The sequence below is a fragment of the Carassius auratus genome, unplaced genomic scaffold (genome assembly GCF_003368295.1).
Source record: "Carassius auratus strain Wakin unplaced genomic scaffold, ASM336829v1 scaf_tig00216553, whole genome shotgun sequence".
NCBI classification, from domain to species: Eukaryota; Metazoa; Chordata; class Actinopteri; order Cypriniformes; family Cyprinidae; genus Carassius; species Carassius auratus.
The window spans coordinates 25,105-39,566 of NW_020528628.1; positions in this window are offsets into that span (position 1 = coordinate 25,105).

Here is a 14,462-nt window from a genome sequence, read left to right on the forward strand (position 1 = left end):
AATCGGACGCAAACAATGGATTGTAACATGTTTTACCTGGAACTCTATCTGGCGATCACCGTACTCTCTCTACTCCTGACAAACGCAGAGCCATCCAGGATAACCTACGGCAGACATCAACTACTTCAGCTGGGCCTAACAACACAGCTGCAGTGGACACCTCCAACAGACTTTCCTTTGGAATGCCTACGTCCAACTGAAAAGCGACTTGTCAGGATCAAGAGAAAGCGTGGTTCGAGAGGAGGAATTAAACGCCGAGTTCGGGCAAGGGGATTTAAACCACCACTACCAACAATAGTCCTCTCTAATGTGAGATCGCTAAGGAACAAGATAGATGAACTTCATGCATCTACGCAATACCTGTATGAATACAGAGATAGTTGTCTGCTATGCTTCAGTGAGACTTGGTTAAACCGAACAGTGACCGATGACAGCCTTTCCCTGTCTGGCTTTGGCACACCGTTAAGACTTGACAGAGAACGACAAGCCACCGGGAAATCGATTGGTAGAGGACTTTGCATGTACATTAACACCAAGTGGTGTAAACATCATATAATCAGACACACCTTCAATTCCCCACACCTAGAACTCCTATCGGTTTCCCTTAGACCCACATATCTACCACGAGAGTTTGGGCAACTATTCGTGTGTCTAGTGTATATTCCTCCAGACGCAAACTACAAAGAGGCAGCAGATGAGATTTATCGCCACATACAAGAGCTTGAGGCGGTGTCCCCAGACACCCCCAAACTTATTCTGGGTGACTTTAATGGCTGCTCCTTGTCATCAGCACTACCCCACTATCAGCAATATGTGAAGTGTGCCACGCGTGGATCAAAAACAATTGATCTATGTTATGGCAACATAAAAAATGCATACAAAGCCATCAACAAACCACCAATAGGCGGGTCAGATCACAACACTGTCTTTTTACTGCCCTCGTACCGTCAAAAATTGAAAAGGGAAAAACCAAAATATACATCAGTGAGGGTGGGGGAGGATGACAGTATGACAGCGCTGCAGGGCTGTTTTGACTGCACGGAGTGGAGTGTCTTTGATTGTGCGGACCTCAACGACCATGCGGATGTCATCACGTCTTATATTAACTTCTGCGTGGATAATGTGATCCCGACAAAACGTGTGAAACAGTTTGCTAATTCTAAACCTTGGATTACGACTGACATTAAGAAACTGTTGGCGGATAAAGAAAGAGCATTTAAAGCAAATGACAGACGTGGGGGGAAGCTGATTCAGCGGGAAATACAGACCAAAATCAAACAGGGCAAGAGACAATATAAAGACAAAGTTGAACAACAACTCAAGGAAAACAACTCGCGTTTGGCGTGGAGGGGTATTAAAACTATTATCGGCCAAAATCAACACTCTAACACCCCGGTACATACAGTCGAGCAGGCGAATGCTCTGAATGATCACTTTGCGAGATGGGAGAGTGACGAGCCAGTCAGTCCAATCAGCCTTAGTGGAAGTGCTCCAAGCGCACCAATCACGGTAAGCTGTGAGGAAGTGGGGCGGATCTTCTCCCATATAAGGACACGGAAAGCTGCCGGCCCTGACAGGCTGGAAGGCATCATCCTAAAGAGCTGCAAAGAACAACTGAGCCCGGTGTTCAGAGGACTGTTTCAGAAATCAATTGACACGCACACAATACCAGTGATATGGAAAACAGGGGAAATAGTACCACTTCCTAAGAAACCCAAACCAGCTGGACTAAATGATTTTAGACCAGTGACACTCACTTCTGTTGCCATGAAGTGCTTTGAGCGGATCATTTTAACACGTCTAAAAATACAAACTCATGAACACATGGACACATTACAGTTTGCGTACAGAGAGAGGAGGGGAGTGGAAGATGCTGTCACAACCCTCCTGAATGGAATTTATAAACATCTGGAAACACCTGCCTCTCATGTACGCATTCTGCTTGCAGACTTCTCTTCAGCTTTCAACACCATTCAGTCACACATGTTGATAGAGAAGCTGACCCAAATGGGTGTAAACCTCATTTTGGTGCAGTGGATTCAGGATTTTTTAACAGGGAGATAACAGTATGTGAGGGCGGGTTACAGTCATTCTAGAACCATCATTACAAACACGGGTGTGCCACAAGGATGTGTTTTATCACCATTGTTATTTATTTTATACACTAATGATTGTGTTAGCCACCACTCCAACTGTTCACTAATTAAGTTTGCAGATGATGCTGCACTAGTTGGTTTTCTAACAGACAGTGATCAAGACTACAGGTCTGAAGTTGACCATTTCCATGATTGGTGCAATCAAAATTCACTTATTTTAAACGTGTCTAAAACAAAAGAAATGGTGATTGATTTTAGGAAAAGGCCCCCTCCATTGCAACCTATCACTATTCATGGGACAGTCATTGAGACAGTGGAGGAGTATAAGTATCTAGGCACTATTATTGATCACAAACTCACCTGGTCTTCTAACACATTGGCACGATACTCAAAAGCACAGCAAAGGCTTCATTTTTTAAGGAAATTGTGTAGTTTTAATGCAGACACCACAACTCTGACATTGTTTTATTTAACTTTTATTCAGAGTGTGGTGACTTTCGCCATCCAGTGCTGGGGGGGGGTGCTCTTTCTGTCCAAAACAGAAACATGCTGGACAGGGTGACTAAGATGGGCAGGAAAATCACTGGATCCGAAATAAAAAACATAACTACCCTCACCGAACAGTATACCCTCAATCTGGCCCTGAGGATACTGGATGATCCATCCCACCCACTTTTTTCAGAGTTTTCCCCCCTGCCCTCTGGAAGTAGATTCAGAATGCCCCGGACTAAAACTAAACGTGCCATTTTATCTTTTGTGCCAAGGAGCATACAGTTACTGAACAAATCAAGCTCAGGCACATAGATATATTTTAAAAGTGCACCTTTTACCATTTATCATTTCCTTAATTGTATGCATTTTTAGCTACTGGACTGATGCGCTGTCATTACTGTGTTGATCTTGTTGTTGTTGATGTCAATGTTCTGTATTCTTTACGTCCTCAATGTGGTTAGATGTTTGTTGTGTCTTTTCTTTTACTATTTATCTATTGTTATTTATTGTTGTTTGTGCTTAAATGTTCAATGTGGCTCCACTGAGTGCAAGACAAATTCCCCTCGGGGCAATAAAGGTTCATTCAAGGTAGAACTTTAAATGCCTTTGATGGACTGTCCATTTAAGCACGTTTGCAACTTTGCACTCAATTACAAAGTGGATCCACATCAGTAATATTTCCCCCTAAAAAAATAAAAATGCCAGCAGCTAAAACAGATTTAAAATTCAAGACAATTGAGACCCTAGAGGGCACTCAAAGAAACACTATGATGCCAAGGTAGAACATTAAATGCCTTTGATAGACTTTGTCCATTTAAGCACGTTTGCGTCTTTGTACACAATTACAAAGTGGATCCACATCTGTAACATTTCCGCCTAAAAACATTTTTATAAATTCCAGAAGTTGCAACAGAATTAGAATTCAAACCACTTGAGACCTTAGAGGGAACTCAAAGAAACACTATGATGCCAAGGTAGAACTTTAAATGCCTTTGATGGACTGTCTATATAAGCACGTTTGCATCTTTGCACTCAATTACAAAGTGGATCCAAATCCATAATATGTACTGCTAAAAAAAATTAAAACGCCAGTAGCTAAAACAGGTTTAGAATTCAAGCCAATTGACTACCTAGAGGGCACTCAAAGAAACACTATGATGCCAAGGTAGAACATTAAATCCACAATCACAAAGTGGATCCACATCCGTAATATTTCCGCCTAAAAACAACCCACAAATCACTAGTAGGTACAACAGACCTAGAAATCAAGTCACTTCTATGTTAACTTGATCTAGATTTTTCTATTAATACAATATCTTGGAGAGGAAAACTACTCAAAATTTTGATTCATATCACTTCACGTATCACAATAAACACTGCAGGTTTGTGTCTTTACTGTCTGTTACAAAGTGGATCCACCAATGTAATATTTCCCCCTAAAAACATTTTTAAAAAATGCCAGAAGTTGCAACAGATTTAGAATTCAAACCACTTGAGACCTTAGAGGGAACTCAAAGAAACACTATGATGCCAAGGTAGAACTTTAAATGCCTTTGATGGCCTGTCCATTTAAGCACGTTTGCGTCTTTACACTCAATTACAAAGTGGATCCACATCTATAATTTTTCCTCCTAAAAGCATTAAAAAATGCCAGAAGTTGCAACAGATTTAGAATTCAAACCACTTGAGACCTTAGAGGGAACTCAAAGAAACACTATGATGCCAAGGTAGAACTTTAAATGCCTTTGATGGACTGTCAATTTAAGCACGTTTGCATATTTGCACTCAATTACAAAGTGGATCCACATCCGTAATACTTCCCCCTAAAAGCATTAAAAAATGCCAGAAGTTGCAACAGATTTAAAATTCAAGACAATTGAGACCCTAGAGGGCACTCAAAGAAACACTATGATGCCAAGGTAGAACATTAAATGCCTTTGATGGACTTTGTCCATTTAAGCACGTTTGCGTCTTTGTACACAATTACAAATTGGATCCACATCTGTAATATTTCGCCCTAAAAACAACCCACAAATCGCTGTTAGATACAACAGACCTAGATATCAAGCCACTTCTTAAATAACTGGATGTAGATTTTTCTATTAATACAATATCTTGGAGAAGAAAACTACTCAAAATCTTTACTCAAATCACTTCACGCATCACAATAAACACTACAAGATTGTGTCTTTACTGTCTGTTACAAAGTGGATCCACAAATGTAATATTTCCCCCTAAAAACATTTTTAAAAAAATGCCAGAAGTTGCAACAGATTTAGAATTCAAGACAATTGAGACCCTAGAGGGCACTCAAAGAAACACTATGATGCCAAGGTAGTACTTTAAATGCCTTTGATGGACTGTCCATTTAAGCACGTTAGCGTCTTTGCACTCAATTACAACGTGGATCCAAATCCATAATATTTACTGCTAAAAAAATAAAAACGCCAGTAGCTAAAACAGGTTTAGAATTCAAGCCAATTGACTACCTAGAGGGCACTCAAAGAAACACTATGATGCCAAGGTAGAAAATTAAATCCACAATCACAAAGTGGATCCACATCTGTAATATTTCCGCCTAAAAACAACCCACAAATCACTAGTAGATACAACAGACCTAGAAATCAAGCCACTTCTATCTTAACTTGACCTAGATTTTTCTGTTAATACAATTTCTTGGAGAAGAAAACTACTCAATTTTAATTCATATCACTTCACGTATCACAATAAACACTGCAGGTTTGTGTCTTTACTGTCTGTTACAAAGCGGATCCACCAATGTAATATTTCCCCCTAAAAACATTTTTAAAAAAAATGCCAGAAGTTGCAACAGATTTAGAATTCAAGACAATTGAGACCCTAGAGGGCACTCAAAGAAACACTATGATGCCAAGGTAGAACTTTAAATGCCTTTGATGGCCTGTCCATTTAAGCACGTTTGCGTCTTTGTACACAATTACAAAGTGGATCCACATCTGTAACACTTCCGCCTAAAAACATTTTTATAAATTCCAGAAGTTGCAACAGAATTAGAATTCAAGCCAATTGACATCCTAGAGGGCACTCAAAGAAACACTATGATGCCAAGGTAGAACATTAAATCCACAATCACAAAGTGGATCCACATCCGTAATATTTCCGCCTAAAACAACCCACAAATCGCTAGTAGATACAACAGACCTAGAAATCAAGCCACTTCTGTGTTAACTTGATCTAGATTTTTCTATTAATACAATTTCTTGGAGAAGAAAACTACTAAAAATGTTGACTCGTATAACTTCACGCTGTCACGGTAGGAAATCCATTGTTTTCTCCGTGTCATGTTTTGCGTTTGTATTTGTGCTCTCGTAGTCTCCATGTGCTCGTTTGGTTGATTGTTGTCACCTGTGTGTTGATTGTCTCGCTCCAGCTGATCCTCATCTCCACTCAGCTACAAATACTCACCCATCTCTCTGTCTGTTGTCAGATCCTCATTCATGTCACAGCTTCCCAAGTTAAATGACTGTCTCCCGTGTTCTGGATTGTGTTCGTGTTGTCGTGTGAGTGTTCCGGTCTGTTCCTGATTTCTTCCATTGACCGTCTTCACATTCACCACCGACTTCACCATCCAGCACTTCTCACGCCACCGTAGACCTTCTTTCACCATTGCCTACATTCTGGACTCAGTTATCAATAAACTTCTTCTGATTGCCTGCATTTGCTTCCTCCTCTTTTACGAGCCATCACACACGCATCACAATAAACACTGCAGGTTTGTGTCTTTCCTGTCTGTTACAAAGTGGATCCACCAATGTAATATTTCCCCCTAAAAACATTTTTAAAAAATGCCAGAAGTTGCAACAGATTTAGAATTCAAACCACTTGAGACCTTGGAGGGAACTCAAAAAAACACTATGATGCCAAAGACCCAAACTTGCAGTAGTTTTTATGGTCTGTGAAACAATAAAAAATAAGATTTTGAGTAATTTTGGTCTCCAATAAATTTTTTTAAAAGAAAAATCTTAATCAATGTTATGTTATCTTAAGCTATGTTAACTTGATTTAGATTTTTATATTAATACAATATCTTGGAGAGGAAAACTACCCAAAATTTTTACTCCTATCACTTCACGCATCACAATAAACACTGCAAGATTGTGTCTTTACTGTCTGTTACAAAGTGGATCCACCAATGTAATATTTCCACCTAAAAACATTTTTTAAAAATGCCAGAAGTTGCAACAGATTTAGAATTCAAACCACTTGAGACCTTAGAGGGAACTCAAAGAAACACTATGATGCCAAGGTAGAACTTTAAATGCCTTTGATGGACTGTCCATTTAAGCACATTTGCGTCTTTGCACTCAATTACAAAGTGGATCCACAGCCATAATATTTACCGCTAAATAATTAAAAACGCCAGTAGTTAAAACAGGTTTATAATTCAAGCCAATTGACACCCTAGAGGGCACTCAAAAAACACTATGATGCCAAGGTAGAACATTAAATGCCTTTGATGGACTTTGTCCATTTAAGCACGTTTGCGTCTTTATACACAATTACAAAGTGGATCCACATCTGTAATATTTCCGCCTAAAAACAACCCACAAATCACTAGTAGGTACAACAGACCTAGAAATCAAGTCACTTCTATTTTAACTTGATCTAGATTTTTCTATTAATACAATTTCTTGGAGAAGAAAACTACTCGAAATTTTGACTCATATCACTTCACGCATCACAATAAACACTGCAGGTTTGTGTCTTTACTGTCTGTTACAAAGTGGATCCACCAATGTAATATTTCCCCCTAAAACATTTTTTTTAAATGCCAGAAGTTGCAACAGATTTAGAATTCAAACCACTTGAGACCTTAGAGAGAACTCAAAGAAACACTATGATGCCAAAGACCCAAACTTGCAGTAGTTTTTTTGGTCTGCGAAACAATAAAAAATAAGATTTTGAGTCATTTTGGTCTCCAAGAAATTGTTTTAAAAGAAAAATCTTAAATCAATGTTATGTTATCTTAAGCTATGTTAACTTGATCTAGATTTTTATATTAATACAATATCTTGGAGAGGAAAACTACTCAAAATTTTTAATCATATCACTTCACGCATCACAATAAACACTGCAAGATTGTGTCTTTACTGTCTGTTACAAAGTGATTCCACAAATGTAATATTTCTCCCTAAAAACATTTTTAAAAAATGCCAGAAGTTGCAACAGATTTGATGCCAAGGTAGAACTTAAAATGCCTTTGATGGACTGTCCATTTAAGCACGTTTGCGTCTTTGCACTCAATTACAAAGTGGATCCACGTCCATAATATTTACTGCTAAAAAAATAAAAACGCCAGTAGCTAAAACAGGTTTAGAATTCAAGCCAATTGACACCCTAAAGGGCACTCAAAGAAACATTATGATGCCAAGGTAGAACATTAAATGCCTTTGATGGACTTTGTCCATTTAAGCACGTTTGCGTCTTTGTACACAATTACAAAGTGGATCCACATCTGTAATATTTCCCCCTAAAAACAACCCACAAATCGCTAGTAGATACAACAGACCTAGAAATCAAGCCACTTCTATGTTAACTTGATCTAGATTTTTCTATTAATACAATTTCTTGGAGAAGAAAACTACTCAAAATTTTGACTCATATCACTTCAAGCATCACAATAAACACTGCAGGTTTGTGTCTTTACTGTCTGTTACAAAGTGGATCCACCAATTTAATATTTGCCCCTAAAAATATTTTTAAAAAATGCCAGAAGTTGCAACAGATTTAGAATTCAAACCACTTGAGACCTTAGAGGGAACTCAAAGAAACACTATGATGCCAAGGTAGAACATTAAATGCCTTTAAAGGACTTTGTCCATTTAAGCACGTTTGCGTCTTTATACACAATTACAAATTGGATCTACATCTGTAATATTTCCCCCTAAAAACAACCCACAAATCGCTTGTAGATACAACAGACCTAGATATCAAGCCACTTCTAAAATAACTTGATCTAGATTTTTCTATTAATACAATATCTTGGAGAGGAAAACTACTCAAAATCTTTACTCAAATCACTTCACGCATCACAATAAACACTACAAGATTGTGTCTTTACTGTCTGTTACAAAGTGGATCCACAAATGTAATATTTCCCCCTAAAAACATTTTTAAAAAATGCCAGAAGTTGCAACAGATTTAGAATTCAAACCACTTGAGATCTTAGAGGGAACTCAAAGAAACACTATGATGCCAAGGTAGAACTTTAAATGCCTTTGATAGACTGTCCATTTAAGCACGTTTGCATATTTGCACTCAATTACAAAGTGGATCCACATCCGTAATACTTCCCCCTAAAAAGATAAAAATGCCAGAAGCTAAAACAGATTAAAAATTCAAGACAATTGAGACCCTAGAGGGCACTCAAAGAAACACTATGATGCCAAGGTAGAACATTAAATACCTTTGATGGACTTTGTCCATTTAAGCACGTTTGCGTCTTCATACACAATTACAAAGTGGATCCACATCTGTAATATTTCTGCCTAAAAACAACCCACAAATCGCTAGTACTTACAACAGACCTAGAAATCAAGCCACTTCTATGTTAACTTAATCTAGATTTTTCTATTAATATAATATCTTGGAGAGGAAAACTACTCAAAATCTTTACTCAAATCACTTCACGCATCACAATAAACACTGCAAGATTGTGTCTTTACTGGCTGTTACAAAGTGGATCCACAAATGTAATATTTCCCCCTAAAAACATTTTTAAAAAATGCCAGAAGTTGCAACAGATTTAGAATTCAAACCACTTGAGACCTTAGAGGGAACTCAAAGAAACACTATGATGCCAAGGTAGAACTTTAAATGCCTTTGATGGACTGTCCATTTAAGCACGTTTGCGTGTTTGCACTCAATTACAAAGTGGATCCAAATCCATAATATTTACTGCTAAAAAAATAAAAACGCCAGTAGCTAAAACAGGTTTAGAATTCAAGCCAATTGACTACCTAGAGGGCACTCAAAGAAACAAAGTGGATCCACATCCGTAATATTTCCGCCTAAAAACAACCCACAAATCACTAGTAGATACAACAGACCTAGACATCAAGCCACTTCTATCTTAACTTGACCTAGATTTTTCTGTTAATACAATTTCTTGGAGAAGAAAACTACTATGAATTTTGATTCATATCACTTCACGTATCACAATAAACACTGCAGGTTTGTGTCTTTACTGTCTGTTACAAAGTGGATCCAGCAATGTAATATTTCCCCCTAAAAACATTTTTAAAAAATGCCAGAAGTTGCAACAGATTTAGAATTCAAACCACTTGAGACCTTAGAGGGAACTCAAGGAAACACTATGATGCCAAGGTAGAACTTTCAATTCTTTCAGAACACATCTGTAATATTTCCGCCTAAAAACAACCCACAAATCGCTAGTAGTTACAACAGACCTAGAAATCAAGCCACTTCTATGTTAACTTGATCTAGATTTTTCTATTAATACAATATCTTGGAGAGGAAAACTACTAAAAAATTTTACTCAAATCACCTTTATTTATATAGTGCTTTAAACAAAATACATTGCGTCAAAGCACTGAACAACATTCATTTGGAAAACAGTGTCTCAATAATGCAAAATGATAGTTAAGGCAGTTCATCATTGAATTTAGTGATGTCATCTCTGTTCAGTTAAATAGTGTCTGTGCATTTATTTGCAATCAAGTCAATGATATCGCTGTAGATGAAGTGACCCCAACTAAGCAAGCCAGAGGCGACAGCGGCAAGGAACCGAAACTCCAACGGTGACAGAATGGAGAAAAATACCTTGGGAGAAACCAGGCTCAGTTGGGGGGCCAGACGAAACCAGTAGTTCAATTCCAGGCTGCAGCAAAGTAAGATTGTGCAGAAGAATCATCTGTTTCCTGTGGTCTTGTCCTGGTGGTCCTCTGAGACAAGGTCTTTCAAGGGGATCTGTATCTGGGGCTCTAGTTGTCCTGGTCTCCGCTGTCTTTCTGGGCAGTAGAGGTCCTTTCTAGGTACTGATCCACCATCTGGTCTGGATACGTACTGGATCCAGGTGACTGCAGTGACTCTCTAATCTGGATACAGACTGGATCTGGTGGCCACGGTGACCTCGGAACAAGAGAGAAACAGACAGATATTAGCGTAGATGCCATTCTTCTAATGATGTAGAAGGTACATGTTATGTGAACTGTTTCCGGTTCCGGTTTACCTAATTAATGCAGCCTAAAAATCCTTTAACGGATTTGGATATTAAAAGCATATTAGTATGTTATGTGTATGCCAGGTTAAAGAGATGGGTCTTTAATCTAGATTTAAACTGCAAGAGTGTGTCTGCCTCTCGAACAATGTTAGGTAGGCTATTCCAGAGTTTAGGCGCCAAATAGGAAAAGGATCTGCCGCCCGCAGTTGATTTTGATATTCTAGGTATTATCAAATTGCCTGAGTTTTGAGAACGTAGCGGACGTAGAGGAGTATAATGTAAAAGGAGCTCATTCAAATACTGAGGTGCTAAACCATTCAGGGCTTTATAAGTAATAAGCAATATTTTAAAATCTATACAATGTTTGATAGGGAGCCAGTGCAGTGTGGACAGGACCGGGCTAATATGGTCATACTTCCTGGTTCTAGTAAGGACTCTTGCTGCTGCATTTTGGACTAGCTTTAGTTTGTTTACTAAGCGTGCAGAACAACCACCCAATAAAGCATTACAATAGTCTAACCTTGAAGTCATAAATGCATGGATTAACATTTCTGCATTTGACATTGAGAGCATAAGCCGTAATTTAGATATATTTTTGAGATGGAAAAATGCAGTTTTACAAATGCTAGAAACGTGGCTTTCTAAGGAAAGATTGCAATCAAGTAGCACACCTAGGTTCCTAACTGATGACGAAGAATTGACAGAGTAACCATCAAGTCTTAGACAGTGTTCTAGGTTATTACAAGCAGAGTTTTTAGGCCCTATAATTAACACCTCTGTTTTTTCTGAATTTAGCAGTAAGAAATTACTCGTCATCCAATTTTTTATATCGGCTATGCATTCCATTAGTTTTTCAAATTGGTGTGTTTCACCGGGCCGTGAAGAAATATAGAGCTGAGTATCATCAGCATAACAGTGAAAGCTAACACCATGTTACCTGATGATATCTCCCAAGGGTAACATATAAAGCGTGAAGAGTAGCGGCCCTAGTACTGAGCCTTGAGGTACTCCATACTGCACTTGTGATCGATATGATACATCTTCATTCAATGCTACGAACTGATGGCGGTCATATAAGTATGACCTAAACCATGCTAATGCACTTCCACTGATGCCAACAAAGTGTTCAAGTCTATGCAAAAGAATGCTGTGGTCAATTGTGTCAAACGCAGCACTAAGATCCAATAAAACTAATAGAGAGATACACCCACGATCAGATGATAAGAGCAGATCATTTGTAACTCTAAGGAGAGCAGTCTCAGTACTATGATACGGTCTAAATCCTGACTGGAAATCCTCACATATACCATTTTTCTCTAAGGAGGAATATAATTGTGAGGATACCACCTTTTCTAGTATATTGGACAGAAAAGGGAGATTCGAGATTGGTCAATAATTAGCATGTCACAAGTCAAAATCAAATCACTTCACGCATCACAATAAACACTGCAAGATTGTGTCTTTACTGTCTGTTACAAAGTGGATCCACAAATGTAATATTTCCCCCTAAAAACATTTTTAAAAAATGCCAGAACTTGCAACAGATTTAGAATTCAAAGCACTTGAGACCTTAGAGGGAACTCAAAGAAACACTATGATGCCAAGGTAGAACTTTAAATGCCTTTGATGGACTTTGTCCATTTAAGCATGTTTTAGCTTGATCTAGATTTTTATATTAATACAATATCTTGAAGAGGAAAACTACTCACAATTTTTACTCATATCACTTCACGCATCACAATAAACACTGCAAGATTGTATCTTTACTGTCTGTTACAAAGTGGATCCACAAATTTAATATTTCCCCCTAAAAAACATTTTTTAAAAATGCCAGAAGTTGCAACAGATTTAGAATTCAAACCACTTGAGACCATTATGGGGAACAGCGGTCTGGGAGAACCAGGATCCATGCTGTGCTTCGTTCCAGACACTCTCTGCCGAGATGAGACGGGTCTTTGATCGGGCCGTCGCCGGGAGGGAGGCGGCGAGGATGCTCGCTGAGCTCCGTCAGCATGAGAGATCTGTCTCGGATTATTCCATCGAGTTCCGAACTCTGGCGGTGGAGTGCCATTGGAACGAGGAGGCACAGTGGGACATGTTCCTGCATGGGCTGGCTGACTGCGTCCAGAAGGAGATCTACGCCCTGGATCTTCCGACGTCACTAAATGGGCTGATCGAACTGGCTTTGCTGGTCGACGTACGTCTGACGCGAGTAGAGAGGCGGAACTTACCCAGCTCCACATTCAGGACCCAGACAGACGTGCGGTCCAGCGGCGGGGATGCGGCCAGCCCCTCCTACGATCACGAGCCCATGAAGGTAGAGCGAGCTCGGCTTTCCCGGGAGGAGAAGGAGAGGTGGAGGTCCCTGGGCCTGTGCCTCTACTGCGGGGGAAAGAAGGACGGATCACTACGACCTCCGCCAAGACTGCGTTCAGGTGGTCAGAAACAGCTGAGGCTGTGTTTGCCAAACTGAAGAGCTGCTTCATTTCAGCCCCTATATTGATCACCCCTGACCCAACACGTCAGTTTGTGGTGGAGCTCAGTGCGTCACAGGTGGGGGAAGGAGCGGTGTTATCGCAACGTTCTCCCTTAGACGACAAGGTCCACCCTTGCGCGTATTTGTCATATAGTTTATCTCCTGCCGAACGAAATTACGATATTGGTAACCGAGAATTGTTGCCAGTTAAGATGGCATTGGAGGAATGGCGACACTGGTTAGAACGATCGGGGTTTCCTTTTATTGTATGGACAGACCACAAAAATCTAGAATACATTAGCAATGCCAAAAGGTTGAACTCCAGGCAGGCTTGGTGGGCACTTTTTTTCGGACGTTTTGATTTTACTATCTCGTACCGCCCGGGTTCCAAAAATATTAAACCCGACTCTTTGTCACGTATTTTTGACCATTCCGAACGCCCGTCCACTCCCGAGTGTATTTTTCCTGAGAAATTAGCGGTCTCCACACTCACATAGGAGATCGAATCGAAGGTCAGAATGGCCTTAGAAGGGGTAACGCCTCCGCCCGGGTGCCCATCGAATTGCTTATTTGTGCCAGAGGGATTAAGGTCCAACGTTATCCAGTGAGGACATTGCTCTAATGTAGCTTGCCATCCAGGGGTTAACCGCACTAGATTTTTAGTCAAGCAATGATTCTGGTGGCCCCTTATGGCTCGCGACATTCACAGTTTTGTTTTGGCTTGCTCGGTTTGTGCCACTGGTAAGACTTCCAATCGGCCCCCTGATGGGTTGCTTCAACCGCTGCCGGTCCCTTCGAGACCCTGGTCCCACATCGCTCTAGATTTTATTACCAGGGCAACACGGTAGTTTTAACCGTGGTGGACCGGTTCTCGAAGGAGGCCTACTTTATTCCCTTGCCCAAATTACCCTCAGCCAAGGAGACAGCATTGACCGTCGTAGATCACGTCTTTCGTTTACATGGCCTCCCGACAGACGTGGTTTCCGACAGGGGACCCCAATTTGTTTCCAAATTATGGCAAGAAATCTGTAGATTGCTGGGAGCGACTGTAAGTCTGTCCTCAGGGTTTCATCCGCAGAGCAATGGTCAAACTGAGAGAGCCAACCAAGATTTGGAAAGGGTGTTGCGATGTTTGGTTTCCAAGAATCCAACAATTGTCTATGGTGGAGTACGCCCA